The 8066-nt window shown below is 39.4% G+C and overlaps 1 non-coding gene across 1 annotated transcript; it reads left to right on the top strand.

Annotated features, from left to right (window-relative positions):
• Window positions 1–7427: 7427 nt before the first annotated feature.
• LOC112718744 (small nucleolar RNA R71) lies at window positions 7428–7531 on the top strand. Its single transcript, XR_003161070.1, has one exon. It is a non-coding gene; the product is annotated as a small nucleolar RNA R71 (small nucleolar RNA).
• Window positions 7532–8066: the final 535 nt, after the last annotated feature.

Here is an 8066-nt window from a genome sequence, read left to right as displayed (position 1 = left end):
GATCAAGCAACAATGATTGATTGATTAGCTTAGTTAGGCAAGTAGAAATTGGTTTTGATATGTTCATAAGGTTTAAGTTCGAATTCAAAATATCAAAAGTATAGACAATTAAATAAATTGGGAATAAAATATGGATAAACAGTTAAGGCTTCAGAGTTATCTATTTTTCCGGATTAACTTTTCTTACTAACTATTTTAGTTATGTAGGATTTAATTTATGGCAAAATATATGTGACTAGACCCTAATTCCTTAAACCTTCCTAGTTTCCTCTAAAATTCATTAACTGCCAATTTCTTGGTCAATTAATTCCAATTAAAGGGTACATGATCAAATTCCAGTTTGCATGCCACAAAAACTCTAAGTACCCAAAGAATAAAAGGATTATATGTCACGTATCCCATTAAATCCAGATAATTAGAATTCAGGAGAATATGTTTTCAAGCTGTTGTTCAAGTATAGAGCGTTTCCAAGTTATACAAGAACTCAAATAGAAAGAGGGTCATACTTCCGTTCCACCCAAATTCATAAGATAAAGAACGAAAACAATTCTTAAATATAAATCCAAAACATAAATTGAAATAGAAAAAGTAATAAAATCAATCCATACAAATAGACAGAGCTCCTAACCTTAACAGTGGAGGTTTAGTTGCTCGTGGAATGTAGAATGTAAATTTGTATAGAATTCCCTAATGGAATCCCTCTAATGTAATGTCCCTAATAGAAGAGAAGTCTCCCCTTTTTATAACTAATCCTAATTAATTTAAAATCTAATATTTTAAATTAAGATAATATTTGGTGGACGAAATTGTGATCAACAATAATGGCTCTTTGGCATGTGCATAAAAACATTAACTCAGCACTTTCTTTCCACAATCTCGTTCAACTAACCAGCAAGTGTACTCGGTCGTCCAAGTAATAAACCTTACGTGAGTAAGGGTCGATCCCACAGAGATTGTTGGTATGAAGCAAGCTATGGTCACCTTGTAAATCTCAGTTAAGCAGATTAAATGGTTATGGGTTTCAAAAATTAATAATAAATAGAAAATAAAAAGGGATAGAAATACTTATGTAAATCAATAGTGGGAATTTCGGATAGGTGTGTGGAGATGCTAGAATCCTTTCGAATCTCTACTTTCTTATTGCTTTCATCCAATCCTTCTTACTCCTTTCCATGGCAAGCTGTATGTAGGGCATCACCATCATCAATGGCTACTTTCAATCCTCTCGGGAAAATGGTCCTATGCGCTGTCACTGCACGGCTAATCGTCTGGAGGCATCACCCTTGTTGATAGCTACATCCCATCCTCTCAGTGAAAATGGTCCAAATGCTCTGTCACAACACGGCTGATCATCTGTCGATTCTCAATCAGGTTGGAGTAGAATCCATTGATTCTTTTGTTTGTCATCACGCCCAGCCTTCAGGAGTTTGAAGCTCGTCATAGTCATTCAATACCGGAATCCTACTTGGAATACCACAGACAAGGTTAGACTTTCTGAATCCCCATGAATGTCGCTATCTATCTAGCTTATACCACGAAGATTCTGTTGGGGAATCTAAGAGATATGTGCCCGGCCTAAGGTAGAACGGAAGTGGTTGTCAGTCACGCGCGTTCATATGTGAGAATGATGATGAGTGTCACGGATCATCACATTCATCAAAGTGTTGTGCAACGTATATCTTGGAATAAGAATAAAAGAGAATTGAATAGAAAGTAATAATAATTGTATTGAAACTTGAGGTACAGCAGAGCTCCACACCCTTAATCTATGGTGTGTAGAAACTCCACCGTTGAAAAACCATAAGTGAAAGGTTCAGGCATGGCCGAATGGCCAGCCCCCCAAAACGTGCTCAATGGCCTCCTAAGATGAAGAATAAAACAAAACTGAGACCAAAGATGAAACGTGGTCAAAAGACTTCTAATACACTAGTAAAAAGTCTTATTTATACTAAACTAGCTACTAGGGTTTACATGAGTAAGTAATTGATGCATAAATCCACTTCCGGGGCCCACTTGGTGTATGTTTGGGCTGAGCCTGATCTATCCACGAGCTAAGGCTTTTCTTGGAGTTGAACGCCAAGTTATAACGTGTTTTGGGCGTTCAACTCCGGATCATGACGTGTTTCTGGCGTTTAACTCCAGAAAGCAGCATGTACTTGGCGTTCAACACCAGGTTACGTTATCAATTTCCGAATAAAGTATGAACTATTATATATTGCTGGAAAGCTCTGGATGTCTACTTTCCAACGCCGTTGAGAGCACGCCATATGGAGTTCTGTAGCTCCAGAAAATCTATTTCGAGTGCAGGGAGGTCAGATTCCAACAGCATCAGCAGTCCTTTTGTCAGCCTTTTTCAGAGTTTTGCTCAAGTCCCTCAATATCAGCCAGAAATTACCTGAAATCACAGAAAAACACACAAACTCATAGTAAAGTCCAGAAATGTGAATTTAACATAAAAACTAATGAAAACATCCCTAAAGGTAGCTTGAACTTACTAAAACTACCTAAAAACAATACCAAAAAGCGTATAAATTATCCGCTCATCACAACACCAAACTTAAATTGTTGCTTGTCCCCAAGCAACTGAAAATCAAATAGGATAAAAAGAAGAGAATATACTATAAATTCCAAAATATCAATGAATATTAATTATAATTAGATGAGCGGGACTTGTAGCTTTTTGCTTCTGAACAGTTTTGGCATCTCACTTTTTCCTTTGAAGTTTAGAATGATTGGCTTCTTTAGGAACTTAGAATTTTGGATAGTGTTATTGACTTTCCTAGTTAAGCATGTTGATTCTTGAACACAGCTACTTATGAGTCTTGGCCGTGGCCCTAAGCACTTTGTTTTCCAGTATTACCACCGGATACATAAATGCCACAGACACATGATTGGGTGAACCTTTTCAGATTGTGACTCAGCTTTGCTAGAGTCCCCAGTTAGAGGTGTCCAGAGCTCTTAAGCACACTCTTTTTGCTTTGGATCACGACTTTAACCACTCAGTCTCAAGCTTTTCACTTGGTCCTTCATGACACAAGCACATGGTTAGGGACAGCTTGATTTAGCCGCTTAGGCCTGGATTTTATTTCCTTGGGCCCTCCTAACCATTGATGCTCAAAGCCTTGGATCCTTTTTACCCTTGCCTTTTAGTTTTAAGGGTTATTGGCTTTTTCTGCTTGCTTTTTTTTTCCTTCTAATTTTTTTGCCATTTTTTATTTATTTTTATTTTTTTCGCAAGCTTTTGCTTTTTCACTGCTTTTTCTTGCTTCAAGAATCAATTTTATGATTTTTCAGATCATCAATAACATTTCTCTTTGTTCATCATTCTTTCAAGAGCCAATAATTTTAACATTCATAAACAACAAGATCAAAAATATGCACTGTTTAAACATTCATCCAAAAAACAAAAAGTATTGTCACCACATCAATATAATTAAACTAAATTCAAGAATAAATTCGAAATTCATGTACTTCTTGTTCTTTTGAATTAAAACAATTTTTATTTAAGAGAGGTGAAGGATTAATGGGATTATTCATAACTTTAAGACATAGTTACTAACTACTAATGATCATGAAGTAGAGACACAAAACATAGATAGACATACAACATAAAAACCGAAAAGCAGAAAGAAATAAGAACAAGGAATGAATCCATCTTAGTGGCGTCTTCTTCTTGAAGGACCAACAATGTCCTTAAGCTCTTCTATGTCCCTTCCTTGCCTTTGTTGCTCCTCCCTCATTGCTCTTTGATCTTCTCTTATTTCATGGAGAATGATGGAGTGCTCATGATGTTCCACCCTTAATTGTTCCACATTGTGACTCAAATCTTCTAAGGAAGTTTTGAGATGTTCCTAATAGTTGTTGGGAGGAAAGTGCATCCCTTGAGGCATCTCAGGGATTTCTTGATGATGAGCTTCCTCATGCATCTCTTGAGATCCGTGGAGGGTCTCTCTTGCTTGCTCCATCCTCTTCTTGGTGATGGGCTTATCCTCTTCAATGAGAATGTCTCCTTCTATGATAACTCCAGCTGAGTAACATAGATGGCAAATAAGGTGAGGAAAAGCTAGCCTAGCCATGGTGGAGGGCTTGTCGACTATTTTGTAGAATTCATTGGAGATGACTTCATGATCTTCTACTTCCTCTCCAATCATGATGCTATGAATCATGATGGCCCGATCCACAGTAACTTCAGATCGGTTGCTAGTAGGAATGATGGAGCGTTGAATGAACTCCAACCATCCTCTAGCCACAGGCTTGAGGTCCAGTCTTCTTAGTTGAACTGGCTTGCCTTTGGAGTCTCTCTTCTATTGAGCTCCTTCCACACATATGTCCATTAGGACTTGGTCCAACCTTTGATTAAAGTTGACCCTTCTAGTGTAGGGGCGTTCATCTCCTTGCATCATGGGCAAGTGAAACGCCAACCTCACATTTTCCGGACTAAAATCTAAGTATTTCCCCCGAACCATTGTGAGATAATTCTTTGGATTCGGGTTCATACTTTGATCATGGTACCTAGTGATCCATGCATTGGCATAGAACTCTTGAACAATTAAGATTCCGACTTGTTGCATGGGGTTGGTTAGGACTTCCCAACCTCTTTTTCGGATTTCATGTCGGATCTCCGGATACTCATTTTTCTTGAGCTTGAAAGGGACCTCAGGGATCACCTTCTTCTTTGCCACAACATCATAGAAGTGGTCTTGATGGCTTTTGGAGATGAATCTTTCCATCTCCCATGACTCGGAGGTGGAAGCTTTTGTCTTCCCTTTTCCTTTTCTAGAGGATTCTCTGGCCTTAGGTGCCATTAATGGTAATGGAAAACAAAAAAGATTATGCTTTGACCACACCAAACTTAAGAAGTTGCTCGTCCTCGAGCAATAGAAGAAAGAAGAGAAGAAGAAGAAGAAGAGAATATGGAGGAGAAGGGGAAGTGTAGGTTCGGCCAAAGTGAAGAAGATGGGGTTGTGTTGTGGGAAAATGAAGTAGAAAGGAAGGGTATATATAGGGAGAGGGGAGAGGGTAGGTTCGGCCATTTAGGGTGGGATTGGGTGGGAAAATGTTTTTGAATTTTGAAGGTAGGTAATGTTTATGAGGAAGAGTGGATGGATGTGAGTGGTGAATAGGTGATTGGGAAGAGAGATTGAGGTGATTGGTGAAGGGGTTTTGGGAAGTGTGACATGGGGAAGAGAAAAATAGGATTAGGAGGTAAGGTGGGAATATAGTAGATGGGGATCCTATGGGGTCCACAGATCCTGAGGTGATCAAGGAATTCCATCCCTGCACCAAATAGGCATGTAAAATGCCTTTGCACACCATTCTGGCGTTTAAACGCCGAGTGGTGCATATTCTGGGCGTTCAACACCCACATGTAACATGTTTCTGGCGTTGAACGCCAGTTTCATGCTTGTTACTGGCGTTCAGCGCCAGCTTTTCCTCTAGGCACATTCCTGGCATTCAGCGCCAGAATGTTGCTTGTTTCTGGCGTTCAGCGCCAGATTCATGCTCTGTTCTGGCATTGAACGCCAGCCAGATGCTTCTTACTGGCATTGAACGCCAGTCTGTGCTTCCTCCAGGGTGTGCATTTTCTTCTGCTGTTTTTGATTCTGTTTTTAATTTTTATATTTTTTTCGTGACTCCACATGATCATGTACCTAATAAAACACAAAATAAAAATAAAATATTATAAAATAAAAATTAGATAAATAAAATTGGGTTGCCTCCCAACAAGCGCTTCTTTTGTGTCAATAGCTTGACAGTGGGCTCTCATGGAGCCACAAGGTGATCAGGTCAATGTTGTATAGTCCCAACACCAAACTTAGAGTTTGGATATGGTGTCTTAACACCAAACTTAGAGTTTAGTTGTGGCCTCCCACCACCAAATTTAGAGTTTGACTGTGGGGGCTCTTCTTGACTCTGAACTGAGAGAAGCTCTTCATGCTTACTCTCTTTTGTCACAAAGGGATGGCCATGTGCCTTAAACACAAGGTAGTTCCTATTCAATTGAAGGACTAATTCACCTCTGTTGACATCTATCACAGCTCCTGCTGTAGCTAGGAAAGGTCTTCCAAGGATAATGCATTCATCCTCTTCCTTCCTAGTGTCTAAGATTATGAAATCAGTAGGGATGTAAAGGCCTTCAACCTTTACTAACACGTCCTCCACTATTCCATAAGCTTGTCTCAATGACTTGTCTGCCAATTGTAATGAGAACAAGGCAGGTTGCACCTCAATGATCCCCAGCTTTTCCATTACAGAGAGTGGCATAAGATTTATCCCTGACCCTAGATCACACAGAGCTTTTGCAAATGTCATGGTGCCTATGGTGCAAGGTATCAAAAACTTGCCAGGATCTTGTTTCTTTTGAGGTAAAATTTGCTGAATCCAGGTATCTAGTTCATTAATGAGCAAGGGAGGTTCACTTTCCCAAGTCTCATTACCAAACAACTTGGCATTCAGTTTCATGATAGCTCCTAAATATTGAGCAACTTGCTCTCCAATCACATCTTCATCCTCTTCAGAGGAAGAATAGTCTTCAGAGCTCATGAATGGCAGAAGGAGATTTAACAGAATCTCTATGGTCTCTATATGAGCCTCAGATTCCTTTTGGATCCTTAATAGGAAACTCCTTCTTGCTTGAGGGACGTCCCAGGAGGTCTTCCTCACTAGGATTTTTGTCCTCCTCCTCCCTTGTGCATTCGGCCATATTGATTATATCAATGGTCTTGCACTCTCCTTTTGGATTCTCTTTTGTATTGCTTGGGAGAATACTGGGAGGAGTTTCAATGACTTTCTTACTCAGCTAGCCCACTTGTGCCTCCAGATTTCTAATAGAGGATCTTGTTTCACTCATAAAACTGAAAGTGGCCTTTGACAGATCAGAGACTAGATTGGCTAAATTGGAAGTGTTTTGTTCAGAATTCTCTGTCTGTTGCTGAGAAGATGCTGGAAAAGGCTTGCTATTGCTCAGCCTATTGCGTCCACCATTGTTAAAGCCTTGTTGAGGCTTTTGTTGATCCTTCCATGAGAAATTTGGATGATTTCTCCATGATGAGTTATAGGTGTTTCCATAAGGTTCACCGATGTAATTAACCTCTGCCATGGCAGGGTTCTCAGGATCATAAGCTTCTTCAGAAGCTGCCTCTTTAGTACTGTTGGATGCATGTTGCCATCCATTCAGATTTTGAGATATCATGTTGACCTGTTGAGTCAACACTTTGTTCTAAGCCAATATGACATTCAGAGCATCAATTTCAAGAACTCCTTTCTTCTGATGTATCCCATTATTTGCAACCATGTCAATGAGTTCTTGAGCCTCTTCAAGCGTTTTCTTTAGGTGAATATATCCACTTGCAGAATGGTCCAATGACATTTTTGAAAATTCACATAGACCATAATAGAATATATCTAATATGGTCCATTCTGAAAACATGTCAGATGGGCACCTTTTGGTCAGCTGCTTGTATCTTTCCCAAGCTTCATAGAGGGATTCACCATCTTTTTGTTTGAAGGTCTGAACATCCACTCTAAGCTTACTCAGCTTTTGAGGAGGAAAGAATTTATCTAAGAAGGCAGTGACCAGCTTATCCCAGAAGTCCAGGCTATCCTTGGGTTGTGAATCCAACCATATTCTAGCTCTGTCTCTTACAGCAAAAGGGAAAAGCATGAGTCTGTAGACTTTCAGGATCAACTCCATTCGTCTTTACAGTCTCACATATCTGCAAGAACTCAGTTAAAAACTGATAAGGATCTTCAGATGGAAGTCCATAAAACTTGCAGTTTTGTTGCATTTAAGGCAACTAGCTGAGGTTTCAGCTCAAAGTTATTGGCTCCAATGGCAGGAATGGAGATGCTTCTTCCATCAAATTTGGACGTTGGCTTTGTGAAGTCACCAAGCATTCTCCTTGCATTATTATTATTTTCGGCTGCCATCTCCTTCTCTTGTTCGAAAATTTCTGAAAGGTTGTTTCTGGATTGTTGTAATTTAGTTTCTCTTAGTTTTCTTTTCAGAGTCCTTTCAGGTTCAGGATCAATTTCAACAAGAGTGCCTTTTTCCCTGTTCCTGCTCA

The sequence above is a fragment of the Arachis hypogaea genome, chromosome 10 (genome assembly GCF_003086295.3).
Source record: "Arachis hypogaea cultivar Tifrunner chromosome 10, arahy.Tifrunner.gnm2.J5K5, whole genome shotgun sequence".
Lineage (NCBI taxonomy): Eukaryota > Viridiplantae > Streptophyta > Magnoliopsida > Fabales > Fabaceae > Arachis > Arachis hypogaea.
The sequence above is the reverse complement of the archived record's forward strand: the minus strand, read 5'-3'. Positions and strand labels throughout refer to the sequence as shown.